The 19,701-nt window shown below is 42.1% G+C and overlaps 1 protein-coding gene across 1 annotated transcript in view; it reads right to left on the bottom strand.

Moving 5' to 3' along the window:
* GJB3 (gap junction protein beta 3) overlaps positions 1-507 on the bottom strand; it is a 30,786-nt gene extending 30,279 nt beyond the window's left edge. The window contains exon 1 of the mRNA XM_032228165.1: positions 368-507. The gene's annotated coding sequence lies outside the window, so the exon portion shown is untranslated. The remainder of the gene's footprint in view (positions 1-367) is intronic.
* Between the last annotated feature and the right edge of the window lie 19,194 nt (positions 508-19,701).

A 19,701-nucleotide genomic window follows, 5' to 3' on the forward strand; every position in this document is an offset into this window, starting at 1 on the left:
CCCATCAAACTATTTCATCTTGGGGTCCTGAGTAGTATTAAGGACCTGTTATGGGTAGTCTTTAACCACTGGGTGCTGAAAATGCCTACTCAGACTGCTAGTTGCTTGAACAAGCAATATGATCTTATTATCCACTGAAGTTATACCTACATCTCATGTTTAATTCATTTTGTACTATGAAATTGTTCCCAGTAATCTCTGATCAGGGTTACAGCGTTGGCACCTGGTCCTTCTTTCCTGGTTGCAAACCATGAATACTTCCAAACATATAGATATATTTTTAATGAGAAAGTCTACTGAGAGAGTCTACCTCTCCATCTTCCGACACTCGCACCCGTCCCACAGTAAGAAGGGAAATTCTACTCACCAACTTCTTCAGATCTTCTTTGGCCTTTCCTCAGGTTGGCCAGCCTCCCCACCACCGCCCGAGAAAAGCAGAGATTTCTTCTTCTTTGTGGCAGCTCTCCTGAAATCTGAAGAGTTTAAGCCATGAAACTTTCTCCTTCTCCTGCATGAAAAAAAGCACCAGAGGAATCCAGCTCACAGGGCACTGTAATGAGATGCCTTATTTTCTGTGAGTAATAAGGGTGTGGTCTCAATTTTGTAGAGTTGTGCAAGGAGAAAGGAATTCTCTCTGTGTGGTGAAGTGGGCGGGGGGCTGTCAGACTTTTTAATTTGGCTGGCTTTACAACCAATCTGATTCTGTCTGTCTTAGACCTTGGGCAGAGATTGATTGCCATAAGGAAGCACTGCAAGAACTCCTTCTTTCCCCCCCAGATCAATGCTCCTTCAATCCATTTTGTCTTCCTGTTCAAATTTGGTACACGCCAAGCAAATATCTCAGTCCATGACACAAAGAGGGAGCAAAATCAACAGGTCTTGGGCAGCTGTGGTGCAATGTGAAAAAAATGGATTACAGGTAGTGCTCAACTGATTTAGGGAACTTTCCAAGTTAATAAGCCACTGAAAAAAGTGACGTGACAGGTTTTCCACACTTTTCAATCATTGTAGGACCCTCCTGGTGATCTGATCAAAACTTGGATACTTGACAATTTACATGCATTTATGACAGTTGCCATGTCCTGGGATCATGTGGTCCCCTTTTGCGACCTTCTGATAAGTAAAGTCAATGGGGAAGCCAGATTCACTTACCAACCGTGTTAGTAATATAACAACTACACTCATTCACTGAACAACTATGGAAAGAACTGTGGCAAAATTCACTTAACAATTGTCGCACTTAGCAACAAAATTTTTGCACTGGTCATAAGTCAAGGACTACCTATAGTGGAGGGTAGTGTTGTGGCCAGTGAGGAGGTTGGGGAGAAACATGGGCCAGTCCTGGAGTGTGGGGAAGGCTCTCATGAGGGCTCTGTGTCAGAGGCAGAGAGGGGGCCAGGGCCATATGCCAGTTATTAGCTGCCTTCGGAGTCAGACATCAGAGAGGCAGAAGAACAGCTGGAGCCTGTTCCAAAGATTGGTTGTTAATTCTTTTACTACCGGTCCGGGCGTGCTCCCACGCTTTCACTCTCTCACACATGTGACACTTCTGCACATGTGCAGGAGCTTTTGTGCATGCACCAGAAGCATCTGGGTAGATGGGCAGGGCCCAGCAACAACCCACATCTGGCCTGTTCCCAGTGTGCGCATGCGCAGAGTTGCCAGATGAAGGGAACAGCTAAGGAGCAAGGGTCGACTTGGGAGTAAGGCCACAAGTGGATGGTGAATGACCCCTCCCATAGGGAATAAAAGAGGAGCAAAAGGGGAGTGGAATTTGCAGGAGACAATTATTCATTCCTGCATTCTCGCCAAGTATTGCATCTGAAAGATATTGACCTAGCCACTCTCCAAGCCTAATAAAGGTCAGTAATTGTGAACTATCTCAAAAGATTGTGGGAGAGGAAAGACTTTGCTGGAGAGGAATTCACTGTAAATTAAATAAAAGGGCTTTGTCGGGATGAGGACTTGGCTTCATACTTCTAGGAAACCCTAGATCAGAACACCTAGTGGAACTGGCTACCAATCTGGTGCAGTGGTAAAGGATTTGGAGTAGAAGTGAGGAGACCCAGTTTCCAGCTCACCTTAGCCATAGATGGTCTTGGGGTAACTCTAGGCCACTCCTTCCTCTCAGCCCAACAGTTCATTTGGTCAAGTGAATATATACAAATATGTAAACCAGGGTCTACTCTTCCTTCAAACATTGAACGTTCCTACAGGACTTTGAGCCAGTCTCTTTCCCTCAGCCCAACCTACTTCCAGGGATTGCTCTTGTGAAAGGATGGGAAGAGAAGGTACAGTACTTGTCATCTTGAACCCTTCAGGTGGGGAGGGGTGGGGACAGAAGGAGCTATATAACTTGTAAGGAAGCTAATCAATGAATGAAAAAGTTGCCTTCCAATATGAACAGAGATGGAGAAAGGTCAAGGGAGGTAAGTAAAGGAGTAAGTTTAAAGAAGGGATTAAAAAGAGCAAATATTTATAACATTGAAATGATCTCATTGCCCAAACAAATTGGCCACACTCTATAGGGCATGTCTGGGCTCACACAGCACATCTCACCAAATCAAAAACATAGAAGTAGTAACTTGATTTGTCCAACATGAGAAGCTTAAGAAGTTTTTTTCTTTTGTTGTTGATGTTGGGTTGGGTAGCCTAACACTTTGGGCCACATTATGACACCCCCCCTTCTTTTTATAATTCCAGAAAATGGGTTCAATCACTAATGAGGTGAAATCTTGCATGTGAATGCAGCTAAAGATGGTTTTAATTCAGACCCAACATTCCACTTTTGGTCATTGCGTTTCTCTTTGATGAGAAAGCAAGTCAGTAATATTTACCATTATTTATCTGGGTTGGGTTGGATAGCAAACCTTCAAGTATAATCTTATCCAGGTAGTCCATGACTTACAATCACAATTGAGCCCAACATTTTTGTTGCTAAGCAAGGTTTGTTAAGTGAGTGTTGCCTCCTTTTGTCACCTTTCTTGCCACAGTTATAAGCGGGTAACATGTTAAGTGAAACTGACTTCCCTGTTGATTTCACTTATCAGAAGGTCGCAACATGACCCAGAGACACTGCAGCTGTCAGAAATGTGAAACTGTTGTCAAGCATCTGAAGTTTGATTATGTGGCCATGGGAATACTACAATGGTTGTAAGTGTGAAAAATAGTCATTTTTTCAGTGCCTCTGTAACCTTGAATGGTCACTAAATGAACTGTTGTAAATTGAGGACTATCTGTATTTATTTATGTAGAAAGTTGTAATAGCAATAGTATAGCAATAGCAGTTAGACTTATATACCGGTTCATAGGGCTTTCAGCCCTCTCTAAGTGGTTTACAGAGTCAGCATATTGCCCCCAACAACAATCCGGGTCCTCATTTTACCCACCTCGGAAGGATGGAAGGCTGAGTCAACCCTGAGCTGGTGAGATTTGAACAGCCGAACTGCAGAACTGCAGTCAGCTGAAGCAGCCTGCAGTGCTGCATTTAACCACTGTGCCACCTCGGCACCACCTTGTATGCCTATGCATCTCAACATAGAGTTAACCCAATACCAAAGACAACTGAGGAACTATAACATAAATTCGCACACATCTGTGATGCTCCTAGAACAGTGATGGTGAACCTTTTCGGTTTCTAGTGCCCAAACTGGAATCTGCGTGCATGTGTCCATGTGTGTGCCCTGGAGCGCTGGAAACCCAAAGACCAGCTGGCTGGCGTGCACTTGCCTTTGTTTTGGCCATTTTTGTCTGTTTTTTAGATTGTTTTCAGGCTGTTTTCTGGGCCATTTTTGGGCTGGAAAAACAGCCCGAAAATAGTCCTGAAAATGGCCCCAAAAATGGTCTGGTTTTTGGCTGTTTTCTGGCAGCAGCGAAGATTAGCTGGTCGGTGTGCATGTGGGTGCTGGAAACCAGAAGAGCAGTAGGAAATAGCACCTTTGCCACAGCGAGGGCTCTGCATGCCATAGGTTCACCATCACAGTCCTAGTGTCAGCGTTCCAAATATGCAGAATTAAATCAGAGTCCAAGGAAGAGCTATCCTTAAAGTTCCAATTTAATAAGTCAGACATGTTGGCACAAACTGTGGAATCCCAAATCTAAAAGCTTCCTGGGATTCCACCCAGTTGAAAGTTCATGATCTTATCCCCACACCCATAAATCTATCACATGATCCAATCTTCTTCGGCCACGCTGGCATCTCCACCCAGCTGGTTCCGATCAGGTGCAGAGGTGCGGAGACAAAAGATGACCTTGGCTTTTAGGAAGGAATGACAACAACACGTTCCACAATTCTACTCCTTTCTATTCTCCCCTCCCAACTACTATACTAATGAAACAGCATAGTGAAATAATAGAGAGTGTGGCAGGCCAAAGACCCCAAAAGGAACATAACTATAGACACCTAGAACATCCCAACCCCAATGTCTAAAGATAATAACAGGTCTTAAGGCCTTTCTGGAACATTAAGGGTTACTTATAAACAGAGAGGTTGTATAGACGTCCTGTAATAGCAAGCACACAAATAAGCCCGTCTAAACTCCACCCACATAATGTTTTAAGGGCCTATCTACTTTGATTGCCATGGTGGGCTGTGTTTAGAATGCCATGTTGCATTCTGTTAATTCTGCCAACTGCCAGCAGTTCAATCCTGTCATGGCTCAGGGTTGATTCAGCCTTCCATCCTTCCATGGTGGGTAAAATGAGGAGCCAGATTGTTGGGGGGCAATAGGCTGACTCTGTAAACCACTTAGAGCGGGCTGTAAAGCACTGTGAAGCGGTATGTAAGTCTAAGTGCTGTTGCTATTGCTATTGATCCTTTCATGTGGATTCTACAGCATTTAATTGCCAATTATATATAGGCAGTTTTGCTATAATTTATGGCTGCATCATGGTGTGGTCTCTTGGGCTCTTAGAACATAGAATCAAAGAAGGGAGCTCAGAGGTCTTCTAGTCCAACCCTCTGCTCAAGACAGGAGACCTTTTACCATACCAGTCAAATGGTTGTCCAGGCTATTTCGAAAACCTCTGGTGATGAAGCACCAGGGGTGGGTTTCAGCCGGTATGCACCGGTATGGGCGTACTGGTTGGTGAAATTTACTGTGCCTTCCGATACCTCTTCTTCCAGAGGCCCTGTACCGGAATGCTCCCTCTCTAGCCTGCCCACCTCCCTGCTTGTTCCCCCTGCCCACCGGTTGCTGCTTGCTTGCCCCACCCATTCACACCATGCTTGCCCCGCCCACTGACTTCCTTTTCTTGCCCAACCAAGGTTCCGAGGCTGCAGGCGGCCGGGGAGGTGGGGGGGAATGCTTCCCATCTGCCTGCCCCCTCCAGAAGAAACCGGTCGGGTCCTGGGATGGTCAGCAGTCCACGTGTCACTGCCATATGACCACTCTGGGGGCACAGCACCTGCCCGGATACAGATGCAGCTGGCAACAGGACACAAAGGAGAGGCCGTCCAGCAGAGTGTTCTGAGGTCAGTGGGTTGGCAGGGAAATTGCATGGGGCTGGACTGGAGGTGGCAGGAAGGCAGGGGTTGAGGCTACGCCCCCGTACCGGTGAAAAAAAGAATATCCCATTTCTGCCATTCCAAAACTGCCCCGCGAGGTAAGGGAAGCAGGTCTTGGGAAAGACCTTCCCTCCCCCTTCAGAGCATCCGTATGGGGAGTTAGGAGGTGGCCTGGTTTGAACACAGGCAGGCAGCAGTGAAGGAGGCATGCAAGAAAGCACCTTCATTGCCTGAACGTGTGAAGGAGGCAAGCTGCAGACTCCTTTGCCCTTGGCTATGCACACTTCCTTTCATTCTCCATCTGCCTCCTTCACTCGTTCGTGAAGTGGGGCTGCTTTCTTGCATGCCTTCTTTCTTTCTCTGAAGACGTATGAGAAAGCACCTCCACTGCCCAAACGTGTGAAGGAAGCAAGCGCAAGCTCCTTTGCCCTCAGCTACATGCACCTCCTTTCATTCTCTGCCTGCCCGAATGAATGAAGGAGGCACTCACTGGCCACTAAACTGCCCATTAGCCATCATTCAAACCAGCCCGCTTCCTCTCTCCCGGCATGGGCTCTCTGGAGAGGGAGGGAAGGTCCTTCCCAAAACCTCACTTGTCCGGCACCCTGGCAATAGCAGCTGAGCGAGAGAAGGAGGAATTCTGGGACTTGAAGTCCACAAATCTTAAAGCTGTCAAGTTTGAGCACACCTGGGTTTTTTTTTCTAAAGGGTTAGGGGTGCAAGGGTCTTGTAACTTGACAGCTTTAAGACTTGCACACTTCAATGCCAGAGTTTCTGAGCCAACATTTTGGTTGCTAAACAAGAGCATTGTTAAGTGAGTTTAACCACATTTTACAATTGCCTATGCCCACCCAGTCACATGACTGACAAGCCACTCCCACCTGGTCACATGACTGACAAGCCACTCACACCCATTCACATGACCACCAAGCCACTCCCACAAAACAGGCCACACCTACAGAATAGGTTCTAAAAGTTTTTGAAATCCACCACTGTGAAGCACCCACAACACTGGGAGGCAAGTTTTCCATTGATCACTTGTTCTCACTGTCAGAAAATCTCTCCTTACTTCTAGGTTTGATCTCTATTTAACAAACTTCCACTCATTACTCTTTACTTTTCTCTTCTCTGTCAAGGAGTGAGATCTAAAAGAATTTTCCTGCTGGCTTTCTAGAGATCTGTGCAAAAGCCAAAGGCCTACAATCTCTCCCTAGGTAGAGACACAACTTGTCTACCAGAGGTGGGTTGCTCTTGGTTCGGCTGAACCGGTAGTGTAATTCAGGCCTGGGTCACAGAACCAGCCTGCCACATCCCCAAACTGGTTCCCTCACTGCTGCTGGGCCACTGACATTTTGGTTTTTAGTGACTGTGCATGCAGTCGCAGAACCGGCAGCGACCCAGGCCTGCCACGCCCCCAAACCAGTTTCCTCACTGCTGCTGGGCCACCGCCATTTTGGTTTTTAGTGACTGCACATACATACTTCACTGTAAATTGTTCTGCGCATGCGCAAAGAACAATTTACATTGAACAGCACATGCGGGTTGCGAACCAGTAGTAAAAACAGGAGCAACCCCCCCGTGTCCTGTACATAGGAACACATACAATTCTAGAAATCTTAAAAGAAGTTATGTGGACCTTTGCTTTCCTTGTTCTATCTTCTTCTAGAAGTCTTTCCAAGATTATCAAGAGCTGGGTGTCTCCCCCCCCCGAAAACACCTTTCACTTGAGTCATTGTTTTTCTCTGTTCTTTTGATGTTACTGCCTCTACTTGTAAGTCCATGTTGAATTACTACAAAGCAGACGTAAGAACAGATAAAGGATTATTGTATGATGATGACCTGAACACCTGGGGCAAACAGAATATATTACTAATAATGCATTGCCCAACATGCACTTTGAGGGTGAAGAGGTGTGTAAACAAAACAACTACTAAAGCTCCAAATCTTCTTGGGAAAAAAAGTTACAATCCAAAGCTACAAGTGTGAGCTTTGTACCCCCTTGTGCAAATCACCAATAATGAAAGAGCCAACTGAAAAGCTGAGATGGCAAAGAAATTCTGAATCATTCAAACAGTGCAAGACCAAAGATAAATTGGAGATGACTTGGAAGTGCTGACATTTACTCCTTAACATGAAACAAAGAAAACAAAGGTTTACTCTGCAAAACAAAACATGATAGTACGTATTTTTTAAAAGTTGAATCCACTCCTTTCATCTTGGCAGACCCAACCAACTGTTTCAAAAGTGTGGTGAAGCAGAAAACAATACTCTCAAACAACATGCTGCATTTTAGTTTCATAACATTACTTGTTATGTGGGTTCTTTGCTGCTCCAGGGTAATATTTACCTGCTATTTTTTTTGGATGTCGCCCAGATGTCTTTGGTGAGAACATTTATTTAGGTTTGCAAAAAATTGAAAAATAAAAGGAAGGAGGGGAAAAAAAAACCCAGGTGAGCTAAAAGTCTTGGAGAGCCTTTGGGAATGATGATGGCATTGTTGTTGTTGTTGACTTATTCCCTCTATTAATGAAATTAAAATGGAATTTCTTAGAAACATGCCAGTTTCTGACAATGCCTATCTGATTGCCAGCTTTTGCCTTGTTTGCAAACACACAAGAGAAAGTCTTTCAAAAGTGAGAAAAGGGATCTTGATGGCACAGGGGTACTATTTATTTAATTTATTAGATTTAATCAGAGAATAGCTTGACTTTAGTATGACTGGCTGCCAGTCATTTCTTCATAAATCCATCTACATGTAGTTGAGTAGCCTGAACTTTCTTTGAAAGTTCTTTGCATTTACATCTTTTTGTTTTTTTATCCTGTGCTGAACTCTGAACAATTTGTCAAAACTCTATACAGGTTGCTTAATGACCATTTGCATTTAGAAAGGTCATGGAATGAGGGTTTTACAGATTGTAAAGCACCCCCTGGCAATCATAAATGGTTTCATACCCCTTCCATGGTTACAAGACTACGTGTTGGGTGCTTGGCAACCAGTCACCTTTATAACCCGTTGCAGCATTCTGCAGTCATGTGACCATGATTGTTGCAATATATATATATATATATATATATATATATATATATATATATATATATATATATATATATATATATATATATATATATATATATATATATATTTGTCGGTTTCTGGAAAAAAATAACCCCAGTCAAATGAATGGATTTGCAGCAACAATCACCACAATCATTTAATGATCTGTGCAAAAAAGATCATAAAATCTCTTCTGGTCACATGGGCACCTTGACTTCTGATCTTAAGTTTTTATAACTGGATTTATAAGTGGTAAGTTATAAGTTGAGTAAGTTGTGGTAAGATGAGAACTACTTGCAAGTGACCTGGAATCCAAATTTCAGTTTTGGTCTTCCTTGTCCTGCTTTTTCCCATTGTACCTAGATCTTTGATTAAGGATTAGATCAACCTGAGATTTCCTTGGAATGATGAGAAATTATCCAATGTTATGGCAGTGTTTTTCAACCTTGGCAGCTTGAAGAAGGGTAGACTTCAACTCCCAGAATTCCCCAACCAGTATGCTGTCTAGGGAGTTCTGGGAGTTGACCCATCTTCAAGCTGCCAAGGGGGAGAAACACTGGTCTATGGGGATTCTCAGCAATCCAGGACATAGTTGTCTTAAATTATAAATAATGAATTATAACTGAGGAAGCTTCTTGGATAAGAAGCAAAATGTCTTCCTCTTCTTTCTCAAAAAAAACAAAAAAACAACCAACACAGGTATCAAAGGCTATTTTCCATTCTTTCTATCTGGCATCACTACTGCTTGGCAGCCTGATGAAAATTAACAAATAGTCTCTTCTATCAGAGCAAATATTCCTTTTCTTCTCTTAACACAATCAGTTCAAAATAATTTTTAGCATCTCTCCACAGAACATCCAGTCACCTCAAGAATATTAGCTAGGCATTCTCAGTGCTATAATTCCATCCCTTTTGACTCTCTGCGTTATCATTTTCCATCTTTTTTCTTCTTCTTTGCATCTTTAAAATGTTCAGAATTTCTTGCCACGGTTCACTGTTCCCATCAGCAACTGAGATTCGGATGGTCCAGAGTCAAGTCCTCTCCTATTTCCTTAGATATTCTCCCACTCACTCTACATTTGTTTAATGTTATTTTCTTTTTTCTCCATCTTTTCAATTTCAGTTGTTTGAAATAACATACCTGCCCACAGATGAATCAACCCTCTCCGTGGCTTCTTTTGTGAGATGGAGGATGGTAGCTCTTTGCCCTTGTGAAAAATAAACAGGCCCTTTAAATCTGAACTTGAAAAAATATGTAAGTACTGTCTATTGATGTCTGGGTTCACTCATTTTCTTTGCTTAAGCTATTATCTGACAATTTTGAGCCTTAATGAGCCTTTGAGATATTCATTTCCTAAAGTAGAAATAGTTTCCCAGGTTACAGAGCATGTAGGTGAGTAACATATGCTTGTGAACAGAGATTGCTAAAAATATGTTAGTATAATAGTGTTTTGCTGTTAAATGCTGTACTTAGATGGCCACGGAACCCAGAAATGGTGGCCAATATTACTTACAATGCTTTGTCAATTCATTGGACCTCTACAGAGAATAAACTTCAGTGAGATGGATTTTGATTCAAGGTAGAAACAGACGGTACCAGATTTCGCAATAGTCCAGAGCAGGGGTGAAATCCAGCAGGTTCTGGAGACCGGTAGTGGAAATTTTGAATAGTTCGGAGAACCGGCAAGTACCACCTCTGGCTGGCCCCAGAATGGGGTGGGAATGGAGATTTCACAGTATCCTTCCCCCAGGAATGAGGATTTTGCAGTATCCTTTTCCTGGAGTGGGGTGGGAATTGATATTTTGCAGTATCCTTTTCCTGCCATGCCCACCAAGCTAAGCACACCAAGCTACATCATGCCCACCAAGCCACGCCCACAGAACCAGTAGTAAAAAAATTGAAATTCACCACTGGACTCCAGAGATATATACAGCAGGGGTGAAATTAAGCCGGTTCTGACAGGTTCTGGAGAACCAGTAGCGGAAATTTTGAGTAGTTTGGAGAACTGGCAAATACCACCTCTGGCTAGCCCCAGAGTGGGGAGGGGATGGGGATTTTGCAGTATCCTTCCCCTGCCATGCCCACCAAGCCATGCCCACCAAGCCACACTCACCAAGCCATGCCCACAGAACCAGTAGTAAAAAAAATTGAATTTTGCCACTGATATACAGGTAGTTTTTAACTTACATCAGTTCGTTTAGTGATCATTCAAAGGTATAACGACACTTTAAAAAAGAGATTTATGACCATTTTTCACACTTACGATTGTTGTAGCATCCCCATGATCATGTGATCAAAATTCAGACACTCAAAAATTTGGGCTCTGTCGTGGTTGTAAGTCGAGGACTACCTGTATATGGCAGAAACTGCTACAAGCACAATGCTACTCTGAGGTAAATTTTCTGTTCAACCACTTGAATGGGGGGGGGAGTCTTCACCATCTTAGCCGTAACCTAGCTAACCATTCTTGAAGTTGTTGCTAAAACAGGATTGTTAAAAAGGTATGGACGACTGATAGGTACTGTCTTATTAAGAGATTATTTATTAAACGTTGGCAAACTGTACAGTTGCGGAAGGATGAGAAGCTCAACCTCCCAATCCAGCTTGACACCCAGTGACAGCAGCATCTGAGGTGGGTGGATATCAACGCCAGCAAGGTGACAGGTGAAGTGTTGCGCTGCAAGTTGATGCCATATTATTCATTTTGGTGTCTCTGAGTCATCCTCGTCTCTTGGCCTGGACTAGTCCCATCAGTTTCCTTGGCAAGGTCTTTCAGAAATGGCTTGCCCTTGGTTGCTTCCCAGTTGAGAAAGGGAGAGAGAGGGACTGGCCCAAAATCTCCCAGCTGGCTTCCTGTCAAAGGCAGGACTAGAACTCACAACCTCCTAATGTCTAGTCTTGTGCCTTAATTGCAACACCGAACTGGGTCTCAGTGCCACAAGCACGTTCTAAAAAGGGAGAGCGTTCATTCTACACCAGTGATGGTAAATTTTTTCGTCCATGTTTGGGCTGCAACCTGGAAGAGGAGCTGCCCAGGGAGCATGCACGCGCTGGAAAATGAACTTCTGGCTTCCAGCATCTGCATGCGCCCCAGCCAGCCAGTCTTTTGGTTACTGGTGCACATGCACACATGACGATCAGCTGGCCAGCGAGCACGCTCATGCCAGAAAACAGAAGACCAGCTCTTCCAGTTTCTGGCACTGCCGTATGCACAAAGGCAAGCTAATCATTGCACATGCATGTGCACCAGAAACTGGGAAGAGGAACGGGTAATGCCATGTGTGCCAGGTGACATGGCTCTGCATGGCACTTCAGGCACGTGTGCCATAAGATCACCATCAGGGTTCTACACCCTCCATCTACCCTTCTTCATAAGTGTGACCATCTCCCTCCAGAAATGCAGCTGCCAGGTGACTTTATCCATATAAAACGATAAAAATTAAACTTGGGCCCATGGTTTCTTTCTGTTCTTTTTCTAAAAAAACTTCCCTATCTTGTCTGCAGTTCTAAAATCTCTCGCCTCTTATCTAGGTACTACTAACCAGGCCTAACCATGATTGTTGTTTCTAACAAAACAACAAAAGGCAACAAAAGAGTAATTTGATGTTTTTCTCTGCTGAGGCTACAGCTTTCCAACCAGTTCTGTGGTAGTTGAAGGAATCACCAAGTTAGTTATTAGTGCTTTCTAAAAAGTGAAAAAGGTGGAATGAATCCCTTGGCTCTCCCATATGTTAAAAAAACACACAACAAAAAAAAATGCAATCCTTGTCAACTAAAAATAATGTACTAAAATGTATGAGACCAAAAGGGGATGCGGTGGCTCAGTGGCTAAGATGCTGAGCTTGTCGATCAGAAAGGTTGGCAGTTCGGCGGTTCGAATCCTTATTATCATACATTCCAATTATCATACACTCCAATTATGCATTGGCTCGTCCATTACTTTTGTGGCTGTTGTGGCATTCATCTCATCATACACTATTCAGTATATAGAAAATGCTGGATGGTTTGCAAACTGGACAACTAATCAACAACTGGTCTATTTGGAGGACAATTATTTTCTTCTTGGCATCTTGGTATTTACTGGGTCCCACATAAGCTTTTTGGCAATGAACAGAAGGCTTCAAGATACAACAAGAGTTTTCATGGCTAATCGCAGGGAGGGTAGAGATAAAACATCATCCGTTAAATGCCTGGGCAAATTAATTCTAAGGAAATGGAAATCAATTGCTGAGAACTTGTAGAAGAATTGAAAACAATGTGGTTTTGTAAGACAAACATTTCCTTAGAAGAAGTTCAAGAGAAAGGAGTTATGAAATAACTTGTGTGGAATGTAGCAGATTTCTGAGAAACAGTTGAAATTTGATAGTAGATAAACACATGGATGCAGTGACTCAGTGGCTAAGACACTGAGCTCATCAATCAGAAAGGTCGACAGTTTGGTGGTTCGAATCCCTAGCTCTGTATAACGGAGTGAACTCCTGTTACTTGTCCCAGCTTCTGCCAACCTACCAGTTCAAAAGCATGTAAAATAGAAACCACCTTTGGAAGGTAACAGTGTTCTGTGCACCTTTGGTGTTTAGTCATGCTGGCCACATGACCATGGAGATGTCTTCGGACAGTGCCGGCTCTTCAGGTTTGAAACAGAGACAAGCACTACCCCCTAGAGTCAGGAACAACTAGCACATATGTGCGACGGGAACCTTTACCTTATGAGACCAAATAAATGTTTAAGTTTCTCAGGAAGGAGAAGAAAGTCACAATGATTGCATTTTGTAATTAACCCAGGAAAATGTCCTTGTACACAAGTTTAAAATACTGCAAAGGCATTATAGAGAAAGCCAAGGTAATTTTTAGGTTTTAGGTTTTATTTCATTTTATTTATTTAATTTTTAATAATTAGAGAGCCTTCCTTTCAAAGTTGCCTGGAACCAAAGCATTTTTCAAATTCAGTTGATGGAGCTGGTTTCTGCCAACTGCCACAGACAAATCAAGTGCCATATTGACAAAATTTATTAGATTATTCAGTTGATTGTGTTTTCAAAATAATCCTTCGGGTGTTTTTGAGGCTTTTCAAGGTTGTTTTTTTTTTTTTTTTGAGGCTTTTGAAAGTCAATGACACAATTCCTTGGTATTTTCTTCAAACAAAACAGTATTTTCCCAGATAAGCAATTGTGTCAGAAAGTACAAAGCTAGGGATGCAGTAGCTCAGTATCTAAGATGCTGAGCTTGTCAATCAGAAAGGTCAGCAGTTCAGCGGTTTGAATCCCTAGTGTCGCGTAATGGAGGGAGCTCCCATTACTTGTCCCAGACTCTGCCAACCTAGCAGTTCGAAAGCATGTAAAAATGCAAGTAGAAAAATAGGAGCCACTTTTGGTGGGAAGGGAACAGCATTCGGTGTGCCTTGAGCATTTAGTCATGCCGGCCTCATGACCACGGAGACATTTTTGGACAGCACTGGCTCTTTTGCTTTGAAATGGAGATGATCATCACCCCCTAGAGTCGGGAAGGACTGCCACAAATGTGCAAGGGGAACCTTTACTTTAAGAAAGCTGGTTGTGTGCCCTTGAAAGCAAACCCTACAGGAAATTTGCTGCAGCTGCTTTTAGGGCATGGAGAAGTATTTGTTCCTTAAATCCGTATGGAAAAACACTGCATTTTCTTTGTGAAGGTTAAACTAAGATGCTTTTTGAAAAATTAAGACAATTGGATTTACAGTAGGCCTTTTCAACAATCCATGATTAGCCTTGAACCAATCAGTTATGGAACATATTCTTCAGAGTGGAGTTTATTTTATTTTATTATTTTATTTTATTATTTTATTTTATTATTTTATTTTATTATTTTATTTTATTATTTTATTTTATTATTTTATTTTATTATTTTATTTTATTATTTTATTTTATTATTTTATTTTATTATTTTATTTTATTATTTTATTTTATTATTTTATTTTATTATTTATTTTATTATTTTATTTTATTATTTTATTTTATTATTTTATTTTATTATTTTATTTTATTATTTTATTTTATTATTTTATTATTATTTTATTTTTTATTATTTTTTTATTAGGGGCGGTGTTCATCTCTGTTTCAAATCTGAAGAGTCAGCACTGTCTGAAGACGTCTCCATGGTCATGTGACCGGCATGACTAAATGCCAAAGGCGCACGTAAGGCTGTTATCTTCCCACCAAAGGTGGTTCTTATTTTCTACTTGCATTTTTATGTGCTTTCAAACTGCTAGGTTGGCAGAAGCTGGGACAACTAAGAGGAGCTCACTCCATTACATGGCACTAGGGGTTTGAACTGCCGAACTGCCCACCTTTCTGATTGACAAGCTCAGCTTCTCAGCCCAAATCCTTCTGCTGCTTTGCAGGACTGTATATGCTTTACTGACCTCAATTAAAGCGAGAGATGAAGTGGAGTCATGCAATAAAAATGTCAAAGGAAATTCAGTAGTCAAATTAGTTGGCAAAGAAGTTAGCTGTAGGAGTCACTTGATCATAAAGCTGCGTGATGCAAGAAGGGACAAGCTATAGGAAGGAGTGAATGCTTGCCTTTGTATTAGGCATCCTTCTCTATTACCACCTGGAAACAAAGTTCACTGAGACCTACCTCTGGAGATCCAGAACTTCTTCTATTGTGCAAGGATGGGTGGCCTAAATACCTTAGCAATGTTTCAGACAAAAGTTCGCTAGCCATGGACAACTCAGGTTAGGTTCATTATTATACCAGAAAAGAACACCTAGTCTTTATTAACCAAAGTCATTATGTTTACCAAGGTGTACGCTAGATCAATCAAGTATACATCACGGAAAACAATAATGTTTTGGGCTGCTGAGATTTCCAGTCATTAGGGTGGGGTGAATTGGTTCCAGTTTGAATCATTGAATTGATTCATATCATTGAAGCTTCTGATTCTGAGATTCAATCTGAATTGTTGATTAAGTTTGGACCTTAATTGGTTGGATCTAAACATTTGCTGGGATGGCTTACTAAATGAACCTCTGAAATGAAGCTTCATTGCTGTAGTAGGAAGTATTTTGCCTTAATTTTCTATGGTTCTTTTTGTTCATGATGTTTTCTAACGTAATCAGGCTCTGTAGCTTGCATAATTAGCTTTGATTAGTTTAATGAAAAGGGATGCGGTGGCTCAGTGGCTAAAATCCTGAGCTTATCGATCAGAAAGGTTGGCAGTTCGGTGGTTCGAATCCCTAGCACCGCGTAATGGAGTGAGCTCCCGTTACTTGTCCCAGCTTCCGCCAACCTAGCAGTTCAAAAGCATATACAAATGCAAATAGAAAAATAGGAACCACCTTTGGTGGGAAAGTAACAGCGTTCCGTGCGCCTTCGGCATTTAGTCATGCCGGCCACAGGACCATGGAGATGTCTTCGGATAGAGCTGGCTCTTCAGCTTTGAAACGGAGATGAACATCACCCCTTAGAGTCGGGAATGACTAGCACAGATGTGCAAGGGGAACGTTTACCTTTTAGTTTAATGAAAAGAAGGACTAGGGGTGATATGAAAGCAGTGTTCCAATATTTGAGTGACTGCCACAAGGGAGAGGGTGTCAATCTATTCTCCAAAGCACCTGAAGGCAGGACAAAAGGCAATGGATGGGAACTAATCAATGAGAGATCCAACCTAGAACTAAGGATAAATTTCCTGACAGTTAAAACAAATAATCAGTGGAACAGCTTGCCTCAAGAAGTTGTGGGTGCTCCAACACTGTAGATCTTTTAAGAAGAGATTTGACAGCCATTTGTCTGAAATGGTATAGGGTTTCCTGCTAGAGCAGAAGGTTGGACTAGAAGACCTCCAAGGTCCCTTCCAACTCTGTTAGTCTGTACTGAACTAATATCTAATTGTCATAATCCCTATCAACATATTTACAGTATATAAATACAATGTATATAACATTTCCTTGATGTACACCTTTTTCTCGTATATTTCTTTCTTTCCTCTTAAATAACTGTATTTTTCTTTATACCATTTTTAGAAGCATACATTGATTTTCAAATTTAGCTTGCTTGTGTTCAAGAATGTATGGCCTCTTTTCCTACAAAAAATATGCACTTTGGTTGGTTCTCTTTCATGCAGTAATTCAGGGTGCAATAAAATCTCTCCAGAGGAAATGCCTATTTTTCAATTTGGTAGCTATCGGGTTATCTGAAATTAAATGAAATAAAGTAGAAAAAAGAAGTAGAGGGAGGGAACGGAAAGAAAGGAAAGGAGAGGAGAGGAGAGGGGAGGGAAGGGAAGGAAAGGAAAGGAAAGGGAAAGGGAAAGGGAAAGGAAGGGAAGAGAAGGGAAGGGGAGGAGAGGAAAGGAAAGGAAATGGAAGGGAAGGGAAGGAAAGGGAAAGGAAGGGAAGAGGAGGAGAGAAGGGGAATGGAATGGAATGACATGAAAAGGAAAGGAAATGGAAGGGAAGGGAAAGGAAGGAAAGGGAAGGATAGTAGAGGAGAGGAATGGAAAGGAAAGGAAATGGAAGGGAAGAAAAGGGAAGGGAAGGACAGGACAGGAAAGGGAAGTGGGACAGACCATGGAGACTAGAGAAATAGACATGGCCAAGGGATAAAAGACCGCATAGCCCATAGCTGGATAGTAGGTAAGGCAAGAAACTTAGAAGAGATGCCCCCTCATTAGTTTCTCAGATGTAAAGGAAATGGAGGGGGGGGTTATTTTCAGACTTGCAAATTTCTGTCAACAAAGTGAAATGAGCTCTTCTGATTGTGATTCCTATCTGGTTTTCTGGGCAAGGCAAAAATGAAAGGAAGGAAGAAATGGATTAATGCAATTGAACAAATCTTTAATAATTATTGTTATTGACAGAGCTGGCTAGCATCAATTCAGAGATCACACGATTTGATTGCTATGGATTATAATTATGATATTGAGATTCCTCCCTTGCTTGACCTTACTTGGCCCTTAAGGAATTCAGCATTTGGATTTTGATATTCCAGATGGCTGACATTGCAACTTGTCTTCCTGAACTCATTTACCTTATCTTTACTGGCATGAATGCACATTTTCATATTAAAAACCTAACATCTCATCTAACTTCACCCTAAAACAAAGGGTATTTATTTATTTATTATTTATTTGCACCATTCTTTCTTAATGGTGCATCTTAAAGATGCTGTTTATTTGAGGTAGATTAAGCTTTAGCAAGGATGAAAAGTTAAGAAACACCATTTTTATTGAAGTTGCAGCTGCCTCCTGGTCATGTTCTAAAGGACTTCTAAGGTTCTTCTTTTTATTTTATGGTGTTAAAAATAGACTCCCGTGCATCAGCTGACTTAGATTCACCTTAATATGATGGTTTGCTTCAGCTAGTTTGTCTGTATTATTTCAAAACTTCAACATCAGGTTTAATAACAGGTATCTGTGTTCCACCTGGTTATTGAATTAACCAATTTTCTGAAATTACACAAACCTCCAAACCACAAACCCAACAGGCTGGTTTCACATATTTTAAAACCAGGGGTGGGATTCAAAAATGTTAGCAGCCAATTCTCTGCCCGGTTGCTGAGTGGGCGTGGCCATGGTGGGCATGGCCTACTCAACCTCTTACACTGAGGGCGTTTTCACCCTCCCCAGGCTATGATGGCTTTCTTCGAGCCTCTGGGAGGGTAAAAACAGCCTCTCCTGGGCTCCAGAGGCCCTCCGGAGTCTGGAAATGGGCCTATTTCTGGACTTCCAGGAGGCCTGTTTTTTACCCTCCCAGAGCCTCCACACTCACCTGGCATCCACAATGGGCCACATGGAGAGTCCTGGGAGGGGCAGGGTGGGGCACAGCCAGCCAATCCTTGCAACTACAGGTTCGGTGAACTAGAAGTAAAATTAGCCTCTGGTTTGCCCGAACCAGACTGAACAGGCTGAATCCTACCCCTGTTTAAGATCCATAGAAATGCACAGGGAGACACTCACGATTTAGTCAAAATTCTCATTTAATAAACCTAACCTATACAGATAGTACTTGATTTACAACAATTTATTTGAACAGTGACTGTTCAAAGCTGCAATGGCACTGAAAAAAGTGAGTTATGGCCATTTTTCCACATTTACAACTATTGCAGTATTACGCATGGTCATGTGATCAAAATCCAGACACTTGACAACTGACTCATATTTATGACGGTCACAGCTTCCTGGGACCATGTGATCACCTTTTGCAAGCTTTCTGACAAGCAAAGTCAATGGGGAAGCCATTATTCTTAATGACTGTAGTGATTCACCTAACAACTGTGGCAAGAAAGGTCATAAAATGGGGCAAAACTCAATTAACAAATGTGATGTTGTAACTTCAACCTGTCACTAAATGAACTGTGATAAGTTGAGGACTGGCTGTATTGTTCTGGAAGTTCAAACCTAGGATCCTGAAGTGACTAAAAATGTTAGCTTTGAAAGAAGACTTTTTATATTCTACTGGACGATTACTGCTGAGAAGAGAAATTCTCCTGCCGGCTTTTGTCAAATGAGACAATGGCCAATGGAAACTTGAGGATAAACATTTTGCTCTACAGGTAAACAGTCAGCTCCTCCAGAACTTAACCCAGTAGTTTCTTGTATTTCTAGACCTTTCTTGTATGACAATTCTGGTCGTTTTCTTTCCATTGAAATGGTTTTATATTACAGGGTTAAAAAACAGGCCTTCAGCCGTTTGGCTTTTTCATTCAGATTTGGAAAATGCAGCTTTTTTTCAAAAAAATGCTCATGTAGAAGCATTTTCATCATTTTGACTTGCCTTTCAAACCAGCCACTTGGAAACATTGCAGTTTTCCATCCTTCTGACGAATGGTGTTTATGCTTCCAGCCTGCGGCTTAGTAAATCAATATTTTGGCTGCCCATAATTTGGGCTGGTTCAGGATTAGGGGAAGCTCTTTTTGACTAGATGCTGGAATTCTTCCCTTAATTAAAGAGCGGGTCTCTCTTCTTCGACTGCAGACAGCTCAGCCTGTTTGTTCTGCTGCAGGCGGTGGGTTGGGAATGATATCCTTTTCCTCAACATGCTGCTTCTCGTTCCTTTTTCCTCCAAACATTGATGGACCTTCATCTTCAGGCCTTTTGCTTATTGACCTTGTTGCCAGCTGCTCCAGAGTTGATTATACCCTTCCTTGGTGTGCTCAGCTCT

Source organism: Thamnophis elegans, chromosome 12, assembly GCF_009769535.1.
Source record: "Thamnophis elegans isolate rThaEle1 chromosome 12, rThaEle1.pri, whole genome shotgun sequence".
Lineage (NCBI taxonomy): Eukaryota > Metazoa > Chordata > Lepidosauria > Squamata > Colubridae > Thamnophis > Thamnophis elegans.